The 7,609-nt window shown below is 47.2% G+C and overlaps 2 non-coding genes across 2 annotated transcripts; one reads left to right on the top strand and one right to left on the bottom strand.

The window, feature by feature from the left end:
* The first annotated feature begins 4,393 nt into the window (after positions 1–4,393).
* Positions 4,394–4,475, top strand: TRNAL-AAG (transfer RNA leucine (anticodon AAG)). The gene has a single exon. It is a non-coding gene; the product is annotated as a tRNA-Leu (tRNA).
* Positions 4,476–4,736: 261 nt separating this feature from the next.
* TRNAP-UGG (transfer RNA proline (anticodon UGG)) lies at positions 4,737–4,808 on the bottom strand. Its single transcript has one exon. It is a non-coding gene; the product is annotated as a tRNA-Pro (tRNA).
* Between the last annotated feature and the right edge of the window lie 2,801 nt (positions 4,809–7,609).

The following is a 7,609-nucleotide window of genomic DNA, read 5'->3' as shown; positions in this document are numbered from 1 at the left end:
TATGAAGTGCACCCAATTCACAGAACCTCGAAAACATTAACCCCTTAGTGACAGAGCCAATTTGGTACTTAATGACCGAGCCAATTTTTACAATTCTGACCACTGTCACTTTATGAGGTTATAACTCTGGAATGCTTTATCGGATCCCGCTGATTCAGAGATTGTTTTTTCGTGACATATTGTACTTCAAGTTAGTGGTAACATTTCTTCGATATTACTTGCGATTATTTATGAAAAAAACGGAAATATGACGAAAATTTTTAAAATTTTGCAATTTTCAAACTTTGTATTTTTATGCCCTTAAATCAGAGAGATATGTCACGAAAAATAGTTAATAAATAACATTTCCCACATGTCTACTTTACATCAGCACAATTTTGGAAACAATTTTTTTTTTTGTTAGGGAGTTATAAGGGTTAAAAGTTGACCAGCAATTTCTCATTTTTACAACACCATGTTTTTTTTAGGGACCACATCACCTTTGAAGTCATTTTGAGGGGTCTATATGATAGAAAATAACCAAGTGTGACACCATTCTAAAAACTGCACCCCTCAAGCTGCTCAAAACCACATTCAAGAAGTTTATTAACCCTTTACGTACTTCACAGGAACTGAAACAATGTGGAAGAAAAAAATGAACATTTAACTTTTTTTTGCAAACATTTTACTTCAGAACCATTTTTTTTAATTTTCACAAGTGTAAAAACAGAAATTTAACCACAAATTTTGTTGTGCAATTTCTCCTGAGTACGCTGATACCCCTTATGTGGGGGTAAACCACTGTTTGGGCGCACCGCAGAGCTTGGAAGAGAAGGAGCACCGTTTTACTTTTTCAATGTAGAATTGGCTAGAATTGAGATCGGATGCCATGTCGCGTTTGGAGAGCCCCTGATGTGCCTAAACAGTGGAAACCCCCCACAAATGACACCATTTTGGAAACTAGACCCCTTAAGGAACTTATCTAGATGTGTGGTGAGCACTTTAAACCCCCAGGTGCTTCACAGAAGTTTATAACGTAGTGCCGTGAAAATAAATAAATCACATTTTTTCTACAAAAATTATCTTTTTGCCTCCAAATTTTTATTTTACCAAGGGTAACAGGAGAAAATGGACCCCAGAAGTTGTTGTACAATTTGTCCTGAGTACGCCGACACCCCATATGTGGGGGTAAACCACTGTTTGGGCGCACCGCAGAGCTCGGAAGGGAAGAAGCGCCATTTTGGAATGCAGACTTTGATAGAATGGTCTGCGGGCGTTATGTTGCGTTTGCAGAGCCACTGATGTACCTAAACAGTAGAAACCCCCCACAAGTGACCCCATTTTGGAAACTAGACCCCCCAAGGAACTTATCTAGATATGTGGTGAGAACTTTGAATGCCCAAGTGCTTCACAGAAGTTTATAATGCAGAGTAGTGAAAATAGAAAATATTTTTTTTTTCCACAAAAAAGATTTTTTAGCCCCCAAGTTTTTATTTTCACAAGGGTAACAAGTGAAATTGGACACCAATATTTGTTCTCCAATTTGTCCTGAGTATGCTGGTACCACATATGTGGGGGTAAACCACTGTTTGGGAACACGGCAGAGCTCGGAAGAGAAGGAGCGCTATTTTGGAATTCAGACTTTGATAGAATTGTCTGTGGGTGTTATGTTGCGTTTGCAGAGCCCCTGATGTACCTAAACAGTAGAAACCCCCCACAAGGGACCCCATTTTGGAAACTAGACCCCCAAAGGAACTTATCTAGATGTGTGGTGAGAACTTTGAATGCCCAAGTGCTTCACAGAAGTTTATAATGCAGAGTCGTGAAAATAAAAAATATTTTTTTTCCACAAAAAAGATTTTTAGCCCCCAAGTTTTTATTTTCACAAGGGTAACAAGAGAAATTGGACCCCAAAAGTTGTTGTCCAATTTATCCCGAGTTCGCTGATGCCCCATATGTGGGGGTAAACCACTGTTTGGGCGCACGTCAGAGCTCAGAAGGGAGGGAGCACCATTTGACTTTTTTAGCTCAAAATTGTCTGTCGTGTTTGGAGACCCCCTGATGTACCTAAACAGTGGAAACCCCCCAATTCTAACTCCAACCCTAACTCCAACACACCCCTAACCCTAATCTCAACCCGATCCATAATCCTAATCACAACCCTAACGATAATCACAACCCTAACCCCAAAACAGCCCTAATCTCAACTCTAACCATAACCCTAATCAAAACCCTAAATCCAACACACCCCTAACCCTAATCTCAACCCTAACCTCAAACCTAACCCTAATCCCAATACACCCCTAACCCTAATCCCAACCCTAACCTTAACCCTAATCCCAACCCTAACCCTAATCCCAACCCTAATCCCAAACGTAACCCTAATCCCAACCGTAACCCTAATACCAACCCTAATCCAAACCCTAACCCTAATCCCAACTCTATCCCTAACTTTAGCCCCAACCCTAACCCTAACCCTAATTTTAGCCCCAACCCTAGCCCTAACCCTAACTTTAGCCCCAATCCTAACCCTAAATTTAACCCTAACCCTAGCCCTAACTTTAACCCCAACCCTAACCCTAAGGCTACTTTCACACTTGCGTCGTGTGGCATCCGTCACAATCCGCCGTTTAGGACAAAAAACGGATCCTGCAAATGTGCCCACAGGATGCCTTTTTTGCCCATAGACTTGTATTACCGACGGATGGCCACACGTCGCGTCCATCATGCACTGGATCGCAGTGTGTCGGGCCGACGTACCGACGCTAGCGTTGTAAGCGCCGCACAAAGGGTGCAGAGGATGCTGTTTTTTCAACGCATCCGCTGCCCCATTGTGAGGTGCGGGGAGGCGGGGGCGGAGTTCCGGCCGCGCATGCGCGGTCGGAAATGGCGGACACGTCGCACAAAAAAAGTTACATGTAGCGTTTTTTTGTGCCGACGGTCCGCCAAAGCACGACGCATCCGTCGCATGACGGATGCGACGTGTGGCAATCCGTTGCAATGTGTCGCTAATGCAAGTCAATGGAGAAAAAAACGCATCCTGCAAGCACTTTTGCAGGATGCGTTTTTTCTCCAACGACGCGTTGCGACGGAAGCCAAAAAACGCTAGTGTGAAAGTAGCCTAACCCTAACCCTAGCCCTAACCCTAAATTTAGCCCCAACCCTAGCCCTAACCCTAGCCCTACCCCTAGCCCTAACCCTAACCCTAACCCTAACCCTAGCCCTAACCCTAGCCCTAACCCTAGCCCTAACCCTAGCCCTAACCCTAACCCTAGCCCTAGCCCTAACCCTAGCCCTAACCCTAACCCTAATTTTAGCCCCAACTCGTCTCTCCTGCCGGCCGGCAGATGGCAGCAGATGGCAGGCGCACTGCGCATGCGCCCGCCATTTTCTTTGCAGAGGAAGAAGCCGGCCGGCAAGAGGAGACGCAGGAGGACCTGGGGACACCGGGTGAGTATGATAGGGTCCCCGGATCCCCCTATTTCTCTGTCCTCTGATGTGCGATCACATCAGAGGACAGAGAATTACAGATCGCTTTTTTTTTTTTTTTGCGGTCGCCGGTAAACAGTTAATTACCGGCGATCGCAAAACAGGGGTCGGTAAAAACCGACCCCGATCATGTTCTTTGGGGTCTCGGCTACCCCCGGCAGCCGAGACCCCAAAGATCTTCCGGGTGCCGGGCGGTGGGCGCACTGCGCATGCGCCCGCCATTTTTTCCCGGAAAAAAGATGGCGGCGCCCATCGGGAGCCACGAGGAGCACCGGGGGAGATAGGTGAGTATTGGGGGGCTATTGGGGGCCATCGGGGACCCTATTTCTCTGTCCTCCGATGTGCGATCACATTGGAGGACAGAGAAATTAAATGGCAAATCGCGTTTTTTTTTTTTCTTGCGACCGCCGGTAAACGGTTAATTACCGGCGATCGCAACTCGGGGGTCGGTAAAAACCCCCCGAATCATGTTCTCTGGGGTCTCGGCTACCCTCGGCAACCGAGACCCCAGAGAAAATCCGACTCTGGGGGGCGCTATTCACTTTTTCCACAGCGCTGTTAATTAACGGCGCTGTGGTTTAAGTACCCTTAGCGGCCGCCGTTAAAAGGCGTATCGGCGGTCGTTAAGGGGTTAAAGCGCAGGAGAAATGGCGCTCAGAATAGACAAAGAGTGACATTCCGGGGACTTTCAGCGACTTAGGCCCAGCAGATCTGCTTCCGATGACATTCATGGCGGGACTGCAGAGGTTCGTATGGTACAACCCGAGATAAACTGAGAAGCTGCGGCTCCTTCTGTGTTTATTATAAGATGGAATAAAAATAATGAATGGAAATTAGAAAAAAAAAAGTCCGAAAACTAATATTGATCTGTCTGCCTGCGACCATTACACCAGTCTGAGCCTCCTGTGACAGATCCTGTCACCACGGTAGCGTGGCCGAGCGGTCTAAGGCGCTGGATTAAGGCTCCAGTCTCTTCGGGGGCGTGGGTTCGAATCCCACCGCTGCCAGGAATGTTTTTTTTTGTCCTCCTAAATTTCCATTTTATCCGGTAATTCCTGTGTGAAACAATCATCTCCAGACCCTGGCTCTTCACTGCATTTTATAACGTTTTGTATCGATTCTTATTTACTTTTTTCCTGTGATTTAAATAGGAAAAATGCAACATTTTTATTGAAAAATAGGTTTCTCTTCAAAATTGGTGCTATGTTATATCAATATTTCATTATTATATTATTTTATAAAAAAGAGATATAAAAGGAAAAAAAACAGGGCTCGTCCGGGATTTGAACCCGGGACCTCTCGCACCCAAAGCGAGAATCATACCCCTAGACCAACGAGCCAACTGAAGGGTGGCTTGTCCTGATGATTTATCATGGCTGCAGTCTCCTCAGTCTGGATCTTATTGGGCCCCTCAGGCAGAGCTCTGACACACTGTGAGGTCAGGGGGCCGTCAACCGCGGTGGCCGTCTGTCACCTTCCTCCGACCGCAGGCATTCAGCCCAGTGACGGCAGAGGCACGGGCACACAGGGGAGCAGTCGCCGACACCCCTAACCCCTCTCTGCCTGCGCTCCGGCCGTCGCTCCTTCCCCGCACTCAGTTTTGGCGCCCCAGTGTCCTGGTCGTCACAGTAATATTGCTTTCCTCACGGGGAGCGTGATGTTACGTTTGGAAGCGATGAAAGATCTTCTTTATCGGGTAACCACAATGCACACAACATGTTCACACTCCAGGCCACAAGGGGGAGCTTTTGATCCTATTTCTAGGTGACTCCCCTATATATATATTGTGGTTTGGAGGGAAGTGAGTTGGATTCTGTCAGAGGACAGAGGAGGAAGCAGACCGACATAGAGTGTCAGAAGGTCTGAAGGGGCCGTGTAGTCTGAAGAACTGCAGCTCCTAAAGAACGAGACATACAGAAGGAAAGAACATTGTTCAGTGAGCGTGAAGGAGAGCGAAGCACAGGAGAGTAACATCAGGGGAGACCAGCTACGAGCAGGCTGCCTCCTTCTGAGGCGCAGATAACCGGTAGCCGGACCACCGAGGTTGTAAGGGACTCTACGACTTACAGCAGAGACCGGCAGGACAGCTGGACTGCAAGTTACCTGTCCACCACACACACCTGAAGACACAGTAACACATAGAGCCCGGGGCGTGATAGAGTCCCTGTAAAAAGGCTCGAGTTACCTGTCATACAGGTATTGGCCTTTCCTATATGGGGGACAGAGAGAAGAACTGTCAGGACCTTATCTGAAGCCATAGGCAGTAAGGGACTACAACACCACCACACTAGAGGAAGGCTTCCAACTCCACCTTGTAAAGGGGACTCTGGATTTGCTTCCAAGCTGGCTGGACCCTGCCTGCCCTGTGATCTGGTGCCCTGGACTGTGGCTGCCTGAAGTCTTCAGTAAACAAGGTAAAGGGACTGCAAACCTGTGTCCTCGTTCTTTACCACACCGTTCACCACCATCTTCCATCTACACACCAGGAGCCCTGGGGACCTACTTCACCTGTGGGAAGTTATACCATCTAGCTGCCATAACATCACCCCAGAGGACCCCGTAAAGCAACGTCGGTCCCCATTGACCAAATACCACAGGTGGCATCACGAACATAAACTTTATTCAATTTCCCTTTTACATGGGCGCCCAGGGCCACGGACCGGGTCGCCACCGTGACATCCCCCTGTGAACACCGGTACCAGGTACCCCACGGCCCTGGCGGGCGACTCACAGTTGCGCAGGAGCTGTAGTCAGCGGTCTACGGCGCATGGAGAGGACGTTGGATGTCTGAGGATGCAGTGAGGTCACCGTGCCGTCCAGCGCCCACTGCTGCACCAGATGGAAGAAGGGACGGAACGCGCTGGACAGGGAGCCGGGATTAGGGGAGTATCAGATTTTTTTATTTTGATTATATTATTTTCCTAATGAATGGAGGCTATTATACAGAGGGCCTGTGGGGACATGGGTATGGGGACATAAGGGGCTGGCTATGGAGACATAAGATGGGCTGTCTGTGGGGACATTAGGGGTTGGCTATGGGGATGTTACATGGCGCGCAGCGGTAGTTGCCGGGAAGGCACTTGTCTTCAGCGCCCGACACACTACATGACAGTGTGGGTCCTGCTGGGTGTGTGGACTTGTGCTGTGAGGGCCTTAAGCGTGTGCACAACGCATGTTACTGACATTGCAGGTTTGCCAGGAGCAGATGTTTCACAGTTCAATGAGAGAGACCACCATTCCAAAATTTACTTTTTACTGAACGATAACTTGATAAGGATTATACACAAGGGATAGCGGGCACAAAGTCTTATGGACGTTTTCTTTACAGCATGAAGCAATTATTCCACACACTATCCTTCCTCTGTAGCTTACTACAGGGCTTTCTAGGCACACTCATTCTCCCTACTTCACAGCAACCCAGCTGTAACGCTACAGTCCTGATTCATAAGTCTCCTTTACTTGCTCAGCTGTTCCTCATCCTCTTTCTTCCACTACTGGCGCCCTGGATCTCACACTATTCATATTCAACTTACATTACTATTCACATGACATGGTATATACAAAAGATGCAAGACATTATTTACAATACACAACATTGACGAGATTGATGTATTCAGGAGTAGGAATGTGACCCAGTGGTCCATCATCCTTACATTCCCCCCTCTTTAACAATGGTTGTCCTCGACCATTCAGACACCTGGAAGACACCAATACACATCACATAAAACAAATACAACTTACAAACTTCAGCCTCTCTTCCAGAAGGCAAGTGGTGAAGATGTCACCATAACCACCATCAGTAAAGGAATACAAGACCAGAACCACCATTAGTACATGTATATGTCACGAGAACCAATATCTATACAGAAATATGACACCAGAACCACCATCAGTTTGTTCCAAACTGTATTTGTTGCATGACGGAAATAAAAACCATCATACGTATCCCTTTATAATGGGGTCTGTTTAGCTTCCCTTGGGGTATGCTTCAAATGCTGCGCACCTTAACTGAAAGCAAACGACCCCCAGTATAGTTAAGTATTATTAGTTTCCATGACTGTCCTTGGGTTTGATATTTATAATATAGTATGTCAGGGATGAATGCCGCTATTTTTCCCTGATATCGTGTAAATGGTCCGCA

The sequence above is a fragment of the Ranitomeya variabilis genome, chromosome 5 (assembly GCF_051348905.1).
Source record: "Ranitomeya variabilis isolate aRanVar5 chromosome 5, aRanVar5.hap1, whole genome shotgun sequence".
NCBI classification, from domain to species: Eukaryota; Metazoa; Chordata; class Amphibia; order Anura; family Dendrobatidae; genus Ranitomeya; species Ranitomeya variabilis.
The sequence above is the reverse complement of the archived record's forward strand: the minus strand, read 5'-3'. Positions and strand labels throughout refer to the sequence as shown.